At 39.2% G+C, this 14,908-nt stretch overlaps 1 pseudogene; it reads left to right on the top strand.

The window, feature by feature from the left end:
- The first annotated feature begins 330 nt into the window (after positions 1-330).
- On the top strand, positions 331-12,940 carry LOC149154985 (alpha-dioxygenase PIOX-like; annotated as a pseudogene).
- The last annotated feature ends 1,968 nt before the right edge of the window (positions 12,941-14,908 follow it).

Below are 14,908 nucleotides of genomic sequence, written 5' to 3'. Positions count from 1 at the left end.
TGAGGTTGACGATCACATTTGTATGTTTATGCGTGGGGGGTCGCTCCTGTGCAATGGCAACAACGTGGAGCTGCCTGCGTCACTCGCGGAATTCATGTGGGAGATGGCTTTGTATCTTAAATATAAGTATAATGCATAATGCAGGTAATAAATCGATTATAAAATGATATTCAATATATAATTGACTTATAAAACAACAATATATAAAATGATATTCAATATATAATTGGCTTATAATATAATTGGCTTATAATTGTCTTAAAACAACTTACGGTTTAAGAAAAAGAGATGAACCATGATCTACTCTGAGCTTTATTTTCATTTATGAACATGGCAGGGATGGTACTGTGTATAACTACGTGGTTAATGACAAAAAAAATATTTTTAAATATTTTGAAGGCTGTCTGTGAAATAAATATCCTGCATAAAAATACGTTAGCCAATCATAAAATTCAAACGGGTCAGGTCGATAAAAATACGTCCACCCAAAGAAAATAAAGTCACTCCATTCTACCTAACAGAAAAGAGTGAATTCTGAATGACTCCGTTCTAGGTTTCGACTACTCTGGTCTCAGCCCTCTATATAAAGGCCTCCAGTGTTCTTTCTTCCAGTGCAGAGAGCATTCCCCTCCTCTTTGATCTTGCGTATTAATTGCAGTTATATTTTGTTTTAGATCATGGATTTGCTTGACCACAACCTCGTCTCCCAATATTCAAGATTGAGTTTCATAGACAGGCTCCTCTTCCTAGTAAGTATCACCATGAAATGAAATGTTGTAAATGTAGAATACTGAATGAATGAGGGGTTATGAACATTGATGTTTCTCTTTTTTTCCTAATCTGTAGATTATACATTTGGTGGATCGATTCTACGCGTGGCATAGATTGCCTGTCTGCCTAGGACTCCTATACCTGGAGATAAGGCGGACATTGCACGAGCGTTATAATCTTATCAATGTGGGAAGTACGGCAGTGCAGGGCGGAAGATATAATGCAGTGGATAGAACTCCTGATGGAAGTTACAATGACCTGTTCTGTGCCGAAACAGGATGCCAAGGGGCGTTCTTTGGGCGAAACATGTTGCCTTCTCAGCATGATAAGGTCATTAAACCATCCCACCAAATGTTGTTTCTTTTTCACATGTCATTATAATCTGATAACTAAATTACATGTGCATTTACTAAACAGTTGCTAAAGCAACATCCCATGGTAGTTGCTACCAAGCTGATCTCTCGGAGGAAAATGGTAGATACAGGCAAACAATTTAACATGATTGCTGCCACGTGGATCCAATTCATGATTCATGACTGGATCGATCACGTTGAAGACACAGTATATGTAAGCACAACGTTTTCAATCACCATTATCACAATTTTCAGTGCAAATATCATAAATTATATAACATTAACTTTACCTTATTCAATATATATTTAGAGCATATGCTCTCTGTTAAATTTCTCTCAGTATATTTTTTGGTATAATTTGCCTAGAATTTTGTAGTGATTTTATTAGAATCATAAATTGGAAGAGTGCATTTTTTACAATCTTAGTGTTCTGAAGCTTTTCAGGGTGCCGGAATTATAGATAGTTAAAAAAAAAAGTTTAAACAGATTTGATCACAGTTTTTTTCCCATCTGAGAAATAGAAAACACCATATATTTTACGAGAAATTATATAACATTAACATTAATTCATGATTTTTCTGGTAGAGTTAAGTGCCACACCCAACGTTGCACCGCAATGTCCGCTAAAGGAATTCAAATTCTTCGAAGGCAAAGCAGTGCCTACTGGCAGCTGTGACATCAAAATAGGATCACGAAATAGGAGGACCGCCTAGTGGTAAGAAAACTTGCCTGGACTAAACACTCTATATCTCTATAAATCCTCTAAATTGTGAAGGTGTCTCACAATATATATAAGTGTATATACTCTTGTCATGCTATACGTGTTGGGAATTTTCTGGTAAATTCCGAAACAAAATCACTGAACAGAGAACGATGCTCTGTTTTTCTCCACGGGATCTTTAACACAGGGAAGCTATAATTGATTTACGAGAACAGAGTATTACACACCCACAAAAGCTTTGTATTCATTAAAATAAAACTGCTGTTACAAAAAAAATATTCTTCCTCTGCCTGAGGGATTACACTAAGAACATTTCAACAAAATTACTATGTCTCCTTTTGAAAATATTTACACTACTGTGTGTAAATTTTTCATTTACATTTACTACTGTAAATAAAAAAAAGTTCTTACATACCCATTCTCACTTTACATTTCAATCAACAAAGATACATATGTGCTGCTGCATATATTTCCCTCACGTTGCTGCGTTTACACAATACATTTCATTGCTATGTGTTTCAATGCATATGCTCCAAAAAAAAAAAAATTCCACGCTGCCCCTTGTTCTTTTGTGTTTGTTTGTTTCGCACTGTTGTGCGTTTCACCCTTGCATTACAATACAAAGTCAACTAACAACTAAAAAAAACATAATACATAAAATATGTTTTTACTATGCCCATACCTCCGTAAAAATAAAAAACATTAAAATTAAAACTCTTTACCAATACTCTATGAACACAATTAATTTCCTTTATGTTTTACTGGCGGTCAAACAAAACTTTACTTCACGCAATGTTCATGTGCACGGCTGTATGCAACTTTGACTTTAATCAACGGTGGTCTTCCTTCCTTCCAATCCAACAGATATTGTTTGCCTAAATCAAACAAACGTTACATCCTGATAAAAAGTGGTTTTGGAGAGAGTACAGTGGATGCATGGCAGATTTTGATTGTATTGGGGGCGTTTGAGGGAATACCGCTGCCTCAGCAAAAGCGGTCCGATGGAGGTTGGCAGTTTTCCTCAGCTATTTTGGTAGAAGTAAATACGTGCAGTACAGCAGTTTGAAATTAATATTTCAACACTCCCCTTTAATTTCAACTGCTGGGCATTCAGTCATACCCAAACATTTTCTCAAAAATTCGAAACTTCTGGTCCAATGGCTTGGTCAGAATGTCTGCAACCTGTTCCTGAGTCCTGCAATGTTTTAAGACAATTTCACCATTTCTTACCAATTCCCTGATGTAATGAAACCTTGTGTCTATGTGTTTCGTTCTCTTATTAGACACAAAATTCTTAGATAACACAATAGCTGAGCTATTGTCACAAAAAATTACCGTTCCTTTTGCCTGCTCTTGGCTTAAGTTCCTTAACATTCTTCTCATCCAAGCTACTTGACATGCTGCTGCTGTAGTTGCCACATATTCAGTCTCTGCTGTAGACAATGCTGCAATAGGCTGTTTCTTAGAAGCCCATGAAATAACTCTTGAACCCATGTGAAAAAAATAACCGGATGTGCTTTTCCGATCATCTACACTTCCAGCCCAATCACTATCAGTGTATCCAATTAAATCTGAAAATTCTGAGACAGTATATAAAATGCCAAACCTTTTAGTACCTTTAACATACCTTAGAATTCTTTTTGTTACCTGCCAATGTGCTTCTTTTGGCCTCTCCATGAATCTGGAAATCAAACTAACATCATACATTATATCTGGCCTATTTGCAGTCAAATACATTAGGCTGCCAACTATGCTCTTATACAAGCTAGGGTCAAAATCCTTGCTGCTGTCCTCTTTGCTAAGTTTTAATCCCATCACTGTGGGAGTGATTGCTGCCTTGTTGTCCTGCATATTAAATCTTTCCAATACTTCATTAACATATTTTGCTTGTGAAATAAAAATCCCATTTTCATTTTGATCTACTTCTATTCCTAAGAAGTATCTCAGCAAACCCATGTCAGTCATCTCAAATTCTTCTTTCATGACTGTTTTGAAGTTTTCAATAAGGTAGTCATCATTACCTGTGAAAATAACATCATCAACATATAACACAACAATTAGTATTTTACCATCCTTTTCTTTGATGTAGAGGGTGGGTTTTCCCTCACATTTGTCAAATCCATTTTCCAGTAGATAGAAATCTATCCTACTGTACCACGCTCTTGGCACTTGCTTCAGCCCATAAAGAGCTTTCTTCAATCTGCATACTTTGTGCTCTCCCCCTTTCTTTTCATAGCCTAAAGGTTGTTCAATGTAAACCTCTTCCTTTAACACTCCATTTAGGAATGCTGACTTCACGTCCATTTGGTAAACTTTCCACTTGTTTTGTGCTGTTATGGACAACACTTCTCTCACGGTTTCCATTCTTGCAACCGGTGCGAAAGTCTCCTCATAGTCTCTCCCATACTGCTACTTGTATCCTTTGACAACCAGCCTTGCCTTGTGTCTTTCTATTTTGCCTTCAGCATTACATTTGGTCTTGTAAACCCATTTGACTCCAATGACTTCTTTACCTTTTGGTAGTTCAACCAAGTCCCATGTCTTGTTTCTTTCTATGGCATTGATCTCCTCATCCATAGCTTCTATCCATTTCCTATCTTTAATTGCATCTTCGAAATGAATAGGGTCATCAACATGAAAATATAATGCAAACAAAGAATTCACACCTTCATCATAAATGTCACTTAAATTTTTGAATTTCTTACCTCTTTCATTTGGTGTAGAAGTGCTTGAAGATGCACTTCAATTTCCTCCTTGTGGTGTGCTTGGAGAAGCACTTTCATTTCTCCTCAAGGGTGTCTCTTGCTGTCCTTGTGTTGGCGTTGTTGTTTGGGGATGTATTTCAGCCATCTCTTCGTCATCTTCGTCATGAGACAAACAGTTTTTAACATTCACGGTTTTCTCTATGCTTCCATCCCAAGCTTCCCCCTCAATGAATTGAACATCTCTGCTCACAAAAAACTTCTTGGTAGACGGGATATACAACCCGTAAGCTTTGGATTCCTCATTGTATCCAATGAAATACATTTCTCCCCTTTGCTGTCCAACTTCTTCCTTAGCTGATATGGAATGTGTGCATAAGTCACACATCCAAAAACTTTCATGTGGGTGACTCTTTTCTTTCTCCCACTCCATCCTTCTTCCGGCACTTTGTTCATCACTGCTTTTGTAGGACACCTATTCAAAATATATACTGCACAGTGTACAACTTCAGCCCAATAATCATTTGGCAAATGCTTTGCCTTCAACATGCTCCTTGCCATATCCATCATTGTCCTGTTCTTCTTTTCAGCTACTCCATTTTGCTGTGGAGTGTACCTTGTGCTAAACTGTTTGTGTATTCCATTTTCTCTACAAAACCGTAGAAAGTCTTTGGAGAAATACTCACCTCCTCTGTCAGTTCTCAAAACTTTGATGCGTAACCCACTTTGATTTTCCACAAGTGCTTTGAAAATTTGAAAATTTTCAAACACTTCACTTTTGTTCTTCAGGGAATAAACCCCAAGTCTTTCTGGTGAAATCATCAATGAATGTTAGAAAATATTGGCTGCCTGCTAGTGATGGAGTTTGCATCGGTCCACATAAGTCTGAGTGGACAATCTCTAAGGGTGCCTTTACCCTTATGCTTTTCCCTGATGAAAAACTTTCCTTGAGTTGTTTCCCCAAGATACAACCTTCACAAAGGCTGTCTTGTTTCTCTATCAATGGTAATCCTCTTACCATTCCTTTTCTACTCAACAAGTTAAGACCTCCAAAGTTGAGATGTCCAAATCTCAAATGCCACAACCAATTTCATCCTTTGGGACGCTTCGGAAAGCCTCTTGGGTAACTGCTGCAATTACTTCTTTTTTTTTCAAATCTGCCATTATTTTGAGAGGGAACATCCTGTTCCTCGTCATCTTCACTTCAGCAGTACATCGTTTGCTGGGTGCTCTATCCATGATGGTGCATACATCATTCTCAAAGAAAACATTCTAACCCTTTTGAACAAGTTGTCCAATACTTAAGAGGTTACACTTCATTCCAGGAACATAATAGACATCTGCTATGGTTTTCTTTTCACCTTTCTTTGTAAATATTTTAACTTCTCCTTTTCCCATAACATAAATTTTAATATCAGTCCCAAGTGTGACTTGTGATTTCACATTTTCATCTAAAACAGAAAACAGGGCTATGTTTCCTGTCACATGGTTACTACAACCGGAATCTAGAAACCATATATCTTCACTGTTTGTTTCAGCCATGTTATAAGCTAAAAGCACATTATCTTGGCTGATATTTTCTCTAGTGATATTTTCACTAGATCTATTACTCATGTCACGCTGCTTATTCCTACATCCATTTGCATAATGCCCATATTTTTTACAATAATAACATTGGACATTGGATTTTTCATACCTTTGTCCTTGAGCATGATGTTGTCCACTTTGATGGTTGCTGTCTTGGCCTTGGTTCTGATTTGGATTGCTGCCTCTTCCTTGAGCATTTGCTGAACTGTTCCTTCCACCTCTGTTTTGGCTTCTGCCTCTTCCTCTCTTGTTTCCTCTGCCTTGACCTCTTCCTCTTCCAAAGGACATCTGGGTCTTGAAGGCTTGCTCTAGAGATGAGTTTTCATTTCTACTCAACCTCTGCTCATGTGTTATCAGTGATGCATGAAGTTCATCAACTGAAAAGTTTGTGAGATCCTTTGTCTCTTCTATGGTGGTGACAATCACATTGAACTTTGAGGGTAGGACCCTCAACAGTTTCTCCACAATCCTCCTTTCTTCAAGAATTTCTCCATGAGTCCTTATCCGTGTGACCAGACCAATTATATGTGTGAAGAATGAGTCAATATTGTCTGACTCCTTCATACACAGGTTCTCAAAATCTCTCCTCAGCAACTGTAGTTTTGCTGTCTTCACTTTCTCCATGCCTTGATAGGCTGTCTTGAGAGTTTTCCATGCTTCTTTGGATGTCTTGGCTGCTGCTATCCTTGGAAACACACTCTCATGCACTGCTTGATATAAAAATACGAGGGCTTTTGAATCCTTCTTCCTATTGCTCTTCAACAGGTCTTTCTCTGCCTATGTCAAGTTATTAAACTCTTCTTCATCTCCTGGTTCTTCAAATCCATATTCAACAAGTTCCCATAAATCTTGTGAGGCAAACAGGGCTCTCATGGTTATTGCCCAATAGTCATAGTTTTTCCCATTAAATTGTTGGCATTATGATTCAAGTGTTGTCCTTGATGGCAACTCACTCAGAGGTTGGTACAGGTGCTCAGAGGTTGGTACAGGTGATGGCAACTTAATCAGAAGACAGATCCTAGTACAACATGCCAAGGAAGTTCATATACGCAGGTTCGTTAAGCCCAAGTCGCGTGTACACGCCGGTTGGCTTCAGCAAAAGCGCGTGTATGTGGAAAAGTACCTTTGGTCCATGGCGGTTAGTCCTTGGAAGTTGTGCCTATGGTTTCGGACCATTGTGTCTCGACGGGCGTGTCGATCCCTAGTTTTGAAGTTGATGGTATTGTGTTACTATGGTTTTGGCTCTTGGTATTGAGCAAGGCCTAAGGCTATATAAGGAGAAGAAGATCATTAGGCAATATCATCTTTTGACAAGGCTTGAATATCTAAAAGAGAAAGAGATCTGATATGCAGGGTCTGGGTTGCTTGATCTGAGCTAAGGAGAAATCACATCGGTTGATGGAAGACTAGATCTAAGGATAAATCGGGATCTAAGGGTTTGAAATGCACTATTATGATATGGTTGATTATGCGTATTTCTAGATCTGCATACTGTCGCAATATTATGTTCTGGGTCTAACTGATGTCTGGTACAGCTGCAAGTTGAGAGAATTTATTTTTAGATCTGTACGCAGGTTGGCTTAGGTAAAAGCGCGTGTATACGCGGGTTTCGCTCATTGAAGTAGCGTATATCTCTTGAAGCTTGATTTTTGGGTTTGCAGTTGGATCTGACTGTTATTGCAGAGTTCTGTAGACTGCTCTGTGTTCTGGTATCTGGTGATTGACAGGGTTCAGTGGTTCAGTGATTCAAAGTTTCATAATGCTAGTATTGGTTGTTTTATGCTTCAATGATCTGTTGTGAAAGTTGAATGAATTGGGGTCTACAGATTGTAATGTTGTGCTTCAGGAATATCCAGTCTGAAAATGTATGAAAGGTGGTACCTGAAAGAAAGAAGATTGTAGGTCAGCACCTACGTACTAGTATCTTAGCTAGTACAAGAGCAAAGGGGGGTTGGAGCTCCCTTCCAAGGAAGTTTGGAGAACGAGAGAAGGTTGTAGCCTTCTGCAGGTTGTAGCCTGCGTACTGGTATAAGGCTGCACCAGTACAAAAAGATTGTAAACTGAAGTTTTATATTAAAGAAAGATAGAGACAACTTGCAGCAGGTGGTTTTCACCCACATTGGGTTTCCACCTTATATCTTGGTGTTCATGTGTATGACTTTTGATCTGTTCTGTTATACTGCACCTGTTTACTGTTAATGTGGTGAATAATGTCCTGATGCACTTAACTGAAGAATAAGCTGACTAAATTATGAGTTTTCTTCTTATACGCTGTTTTATTTAGTCACAGTAGCGTGTACACGCTGGTTCACTTAACTGAAGTAGCGTATATGTTTCTGAGCATTGAAAAAGTTTGATTGATCTGATAATACTGATTCACCCCCCCCCCCCCTCTCAGTATTATTTCCAACATAAATTGTAGGAGCTGAGTATTAAAAATACCCATGCTAGTGCTGGAGCCAGCCATTCTTTGCACTCTCAGCTATGCTTCAAATATTTGATTGTGTATTTAAAATCACTGAGTGTCTTCAACAGCTACACAAAAAAAGCTTTGAGAAATACCTTGGATTCTTTTGCCTGAGACTTCACTCTGCTGGAGAAGTTGTTGCAACGAAAAAAATTGCTTCCTTCAGCTTCTTTGACACATTCAAAGAGCCTGGATCAGCTCTGATACCACTGTTGGGAATTTTCTAGTAAATTCCAAAACAAAATGATTGACCAGAGAACAATGCTCTGTTTTCTCCACAGGATCTTTAACACAGGGAAGCTATAACTGATTTCTGAGAACAGAGTATTACACACCCACAAAAGCTTTGTATTCATTAAAATAAAACTGCTGTTACAAAAAAAATATTCTTCCTCTGCCATGCCAGGCATAGGCATCCCACCTACCTAGCTACAAATATTCCAACCCTTCTAATACCCGGCCGGTCAATACCTTACCTACCTGAGCTACGCGAAAGCCCCTTGTCATTCAAGTAGTTAGTTAAGCCCCCTTATCATTCAAGTATCCAACCCTTCTCACTTATTTCCTTGGCCTGGCTTACTTATATCCTTTCCCCCCTTATATATAATGAAAGTAGTACCTACCTGAGCTCTTTCTCTCTCACTCAGGAGAGATCCCGTCGGAGTGAAATGCATTGGAAAGGGAAAGAGAGTAGTAAAAGTCAAGAAAGAGAATCTCCCAAATCAGAATATAGTATATAGAAAAAGAGAGCTTTAAATAAATACATGCCGATGGAAAGTCCGGCATTCGTCAAATCCACTTCACTTACTTATTACCTTGGCTGGCCCTGGCCCCCTACTGGGCATATAGCCTGGCTTTGGCTTCAATCTGTTACGCCTTCCTGGCTCAAGACACTCATATTCTGTGGGGCTTTGTATAGGTTGGTTTGTTACGGACGGTTTGTTTTTTCCTTCTCTTCTCATTAGTCGAATGAGGACCGGTAGGGTGCGTAAGCACACTCGACTGTCAAGGCCGCCATCGACGGAGTCACTCACTCATTCCGATGCCCACCACCCAATAAGCATCAAGGAAAGCAAACTCGACTGTCAAGGAGAGGGGCTTAACTGATAAGGCCGCCATCGAAATCGTCATTCAATCTATCAGGAATGACCCGTAATGACATATATGAGAAAGCATCATTCAATATCTCACATCGAATCTGGTATGACACATATCGATGCATTCATTTGTTATATACTTAATTATGCTTTAGGAGATCATGCATCTATGGGCATATGTCATTATGCAATCGAGATCTCGAACTAAATGACATATCTCAAACTAATTGGTTCATTTCGACCAGTAATTCCAGTCATGATGCGCAAGCAGGCTCGACCAACCCAAGGATTACACCAAGAACATTTCAACAAAATTACTTTGTCTCCTTTTGAAAAGATTTACACTACTGTGTGTAAATTTTTCATTTACATTTACTGCTGTAAATAAAAAAAAGTTTTTGCATACCCATTCTCACTTTACATTTCAATCAACAAAGATACATATGCGCTGCTGCATATATTTCCCTCACGTTGCTGCGTTTACACAATACATTTCATTGCTATGTGTTTCAATGCATATGCTCCAAAAAAAAATTCCACGCTGCCCCCTGTTCTTCTGTGTTTGTTTGTTTCGCATGTGCGTTTCACCCTTGCATTACAATACAAAGTCAACTAACAACAAGAAAAACATAATACATAAAATACGTTTTTACTATGCCCATACCTCCGTAAAAATAAAAAACATTAAAATTAAAACACTTTACCAATACTCTACGAACACAATTAATTTCCTTTATGTTTTACTGGCAGTCAAACAAAACTTTACTTCAGGCAATGTTGATGTGCAAGGCTGTATGCAACTTTCACTTTAATCAACCGTGGTCTGCCTTCCTTCCAATCCAATGGATATCGCTTGCCTAAATCAAACTAACGATAAAAAGTGGTTTTGCAGAGAGTACAGTGGACGTGTGGCAGATTTTGATTGTATCGGGGTGTTTGAGGGAATACCGTTGCCTTAGCAAAAGCGGTCCCAGAGGTGGGCAGTTTTCCTCAGCTGTAACTAACGTTATGTCCCGATAAAAAGTGGTTTTGCAGAAAGTACAGTGGACGCATGGCAGATTTTGATTGTATCGGGGGCGTTTGAGGGAATACCGCTGCCTTAGCAAAAGCGGTCCGATGGAGGTTGGCAGTTTTCCTCAGCTATTTTGGTAGAAGTAAATGAGGGCAGTACAGCAGTTTGAAATTAATATTTCAACAATACGTAAATAAACAGGGATGGGAGTGTAGTGTATGGAAACAACGTGAGTGAATAAAAAAAAGTAGGTTGAAGTTGGGGGACGATGGCCTTCTTCTTCACGACAAAGACGGAATTGCCCTCTCTGGAGATGTTCGTAATTCATGGGCAGGGGTGTCGGTTATGCAGGCTCTCTTTATCCAAGAACATAATTTCATTTGCGACATGTTGAAGGTAATTATATTTTATTGCAGAAATTCTCAATAATCCAATCTAACTTATAGAATACTATGGATGTTACTTGACTATGACCATTGATTATTAAAGTTTTTCATTGAAATTCACATCTGGACCCTCAGCACTAAGATCAATCTCATTGCAGACTAATATAATTTGGTCAACTAATTTATAAATGCAGCTTCACTATATTGGTATGAGCGACGTGGATTTGTATCGCCATGCAAGATTAGTGACTTCAGCCGTGATAGCCAAGATCCACACCATTGACTGGACGGTGGAGCTCCTCAAAACGGACACCCTCCTTGCTGGAATGAACGTCAATTGGTACATATAATTATATTGTTTTACACAGGTTGCAATCTTGAAATTTAAGGTAAAGGGCTAAAATATCAGAGCTAAAACATAAAGGAATTCGTATGAATTCTTATTTTTTATAAAATGTTTAAATACAGGCTTTCTTCTTATTAATGAACGAAGCTTTCACTATGTGCAGGTATGGGTTATTGGGTAAGAAGGTGAAGAACATCTTTGGTCACACTGGAAGTTCTCTTCTGAGCGGCTATATAGGAATGCCCAAGCCTCAGAATCATGGAGTCCCATACTCTCTCACTGAGGAATTTGTGGGTGTCTATCGAATGCACAGTCTGTTGCCAGACAGCATCCTCGTCAGAGACATTCACGGAACTCCAGTGGACAACAAAACCCCTCCAATTCTCAAAGAGTGAGTTGAGTTTACAGCATCAGTTAGATTGGAACTCTGTTCACATTCTGGTTATTTTGGAAGCAGTTTGAACATTAGACTATGATAAAAGCAAATATTAGTTAAATATCCGGTGTCATCCATTCATGTGACTCACAGGATAAAGATGAAGGAACTAATAGGAATTCCAGGAGAAGGAACGTTATCAGATATTGGTAAGGAATGTCACATTGTATCAATGGGGCATCAAGCCTGTGGGGCCCTTAATCTGTGGAACTACCCTCTATGGATGAGAGACATTGTCGCTTAGGACCCCGATGGAAATGAGAGACCATATCCTGTAGACATGCCCGCACTGGAGAGTAAGAAATTTATTACTTTAGTTACTAGTTGCACTTCTTCTTTTTTTCATGTTTTTTCTCTTTCAATTTCATCCTATTTTAAATTTGTTAAATTAAAACGTGAAGTAGCAGATTTGATAGAGTGTACTTTTTTAGTTTATCGTGATAGGGAGAGGAGCATAGCAAGATACAATGAATTCCAGCGGAATATGCTGATGATTCCCATCTCAAAATGGGAAGACCTCACAGACGATAAGGAGGAAATCCAAATGTTGAAAGAGGTCTATGATAACGACGTTGAACTTCTAGATCTACAGGTCGGCCTCATGGCAGAGAAGAAGATTAAAGGTTTTGCCATCAGCGAGACGGCCTTCTTTATCTTTTTGCTCATGGCATCACGATGGGTAAATAAATCATTTCTCATTTTATAATATTCCATTCTTCAATAAAAAGCGGAAAATTTATCATTCCTTTAGTAAGATGCGTTTTGTGAATATATGTCGATTGCAGTCGATTGGAGGCAGATCACTTTTTCACGAGTGATTTTAAGAAAGAGGTGTATACGGAGGTTGGGATGGCATGGATAAACAACACAGAGGGCCTGAAAGACGTGCTGAAACGTCACCATCCAGAGTTGGTAGAGAAATGGATGAATTCATCGAGTGCATTTTCTGTGTGGAATGCGTCCCCGGAACCCAAGAACAACACGCCCCTCTATCTTCGTCTCTCTCTAGGTGTTACTGTGTGTCTCTGCATGATATTATTGACGTGGTTCCTGAGGGCATGAGACCTCTTTATTCCCCGTTTCTTTCTTTCTTTCATTGTGTGTGTTTTACCTAAGCGCCAATTACCTGTTTCATTGTGTTGCATTTTTGTTGCAAGTGCTGTTGTTGAATAAAGAAATGTATTGTACTCCCCTTTCTGGGAGACATTGTAAAAAGTTTCGGTGAGTGTAATCGGGGCAATAAACTTATATTGGTTACCGACTGTTATAGACAATTTTGTGCCTTACAGCATCAGGCATGAATTGTCAATAATCCAAGGGATCCAAAGTCCCTAAACATGATGTTCCTACCCCTAGAGGAACAAGGTCAGCAAACCAACAGCTCTCAGATCAGTTCTCCACCTGAAAACACTCAAAAACAAGCAATCCTGAAATCAAAGCAGGTGCTCCACTAGGCTTCTGCGCTGAAACTCAACTCCTCCATGGTGTACCTGCGTTGCAAAGCAGGTAGAACAAAGGCCACCTGCGCTGAGCGAGATGGGACAAGTGGCACACTGAGTCATTGCTCTGGAATCTTCCAAAAATGACACTTGGATCAGGGATTTCGCCTTGTGATGAGTCAGAGGCTCTGTTTCTCCAAGTGGAAGCAAGGTCCTCCAAGTGGACTCAAGAACTGAAGATCAACTGAAGAGAAAGAGGACACAAGGCAGCTACACATCAGTTGCAAGCTGACTCATCCTTTCTCAATTCATCTATATATTGAGCTCTCTCCTATGAGCTCAGGAGGCTGGAATTTTGTGCAAAAGTAATGATATGCTGTTGGTTTCACTATAGAACTATTGGGTGATTGCTTGAAGGAGGTGAAGAGGAGAAATTCTTTCTGCTGGGAGGTGTTGCTGGATTGGGGCCTTCAATGGTTGTAACCTTCTCAGAACTCTACTTCTTCCATTAATAAAAGCTATTGAGGTTCTTCTATATGCACTTGTTTCAATGATGTATTGTGATAATTGTATATTTGATTTATGCTAATCCTTGAATCAGTTATGATTGCATGCTTCTTGTAGTTTCCTTCTTTGTTATTTTGCAGGATCTCATTGTAGCTGGGCCAGCAAAAGAGCAAGGAGCCAGGAGCAAGCAGCAAAGAGAAGAGTTTGGATTCGACATTAAGCGCAAGGCAACGGTTAGTGCATTTCTTCATTCTCTCTTGCTTTCATAAAGAAGTAAACCTTAAGTAGTTTTCTTTACAGTTGTTGCTGAGGTACTATCACCCTTAGAGTGGGATAGGGTCATCCGAGTCGGATACTTTTCCCTACAACAAACTGGCGACTCCATTGGGGATCGTATCTGTTTGATTGTTTGTAGTATTTTGCTATTCCTTTCCTGAACAAAAGAGTACCAAATCGAAAAGCTTTTGACTATATCAAAAGTGAAGTAGAGGGCAGCTACTCTAGCTCATTTCTGAGCATGTTCATGATTTGAAGAGCTGATCTACAAGGATCCTTGTAAGCTCTTAGTGATAGCTTTTCATCTTCCTTGTCATCCCTTAGTGTGTGCTTGACTGATAGCTTCTGATTTGAGCAAAAACTGTGAATTTTTTAGAAAATTGTGACCCGGAAATTGAGAAAACGCAACTTTCGTTTTCCAAAGCAGGTAGTACACAGGCTACCTGCTTTGCAACGCAGGTCCCGAAGGGGCTACCTGCGCTGAGAGACAGACTGGTTGTGCAGCACCTGCGTTGGCCCAATTTTGCCTTGTGCATTTGGGGTTTCCTCCCTTTTTCTTGCCTGTTTTCACTATAGATTTTGCAGCCAGTTACCAGTCTTGTACCTGTTCTGAAACCAACCTTACTTGCCATCATTCCGCCTCTGTTATATAACGAAATTGTACTTGTTCTTTTCTATTTCTTACATCATTTGCAATTTCCCATAACGAAAGTGAACTAGTCTTGCTTTGGCCTCTTAGATCTGAACCTGTGTTAGGCATTTTGCTGGTCTAAAGAGTTAGCTTGTTTGCTGTCCATAGCTGATTAGT

Source organism: Pinus tabuliformis, chromosome 9, assembly GCF_031772625.1.
Source record: "Pinus tabuliformis cultivar Carrire ecotype Pingquan chromosome 9, CPIR1, whole genome shotgun sequence".
Taxonomy (NCBI): domain Eukaryota; kingdom Viridiplantae; phylum Streptophyta; class Pinopsida; order Pinales; family Pinaceae; genus Pinus; species Pinus tabuliformis.
Note: the sequence above shows the minus strand (reverse complement) of the source record. Positions and strands in the feature narration are given on the sequence as shown.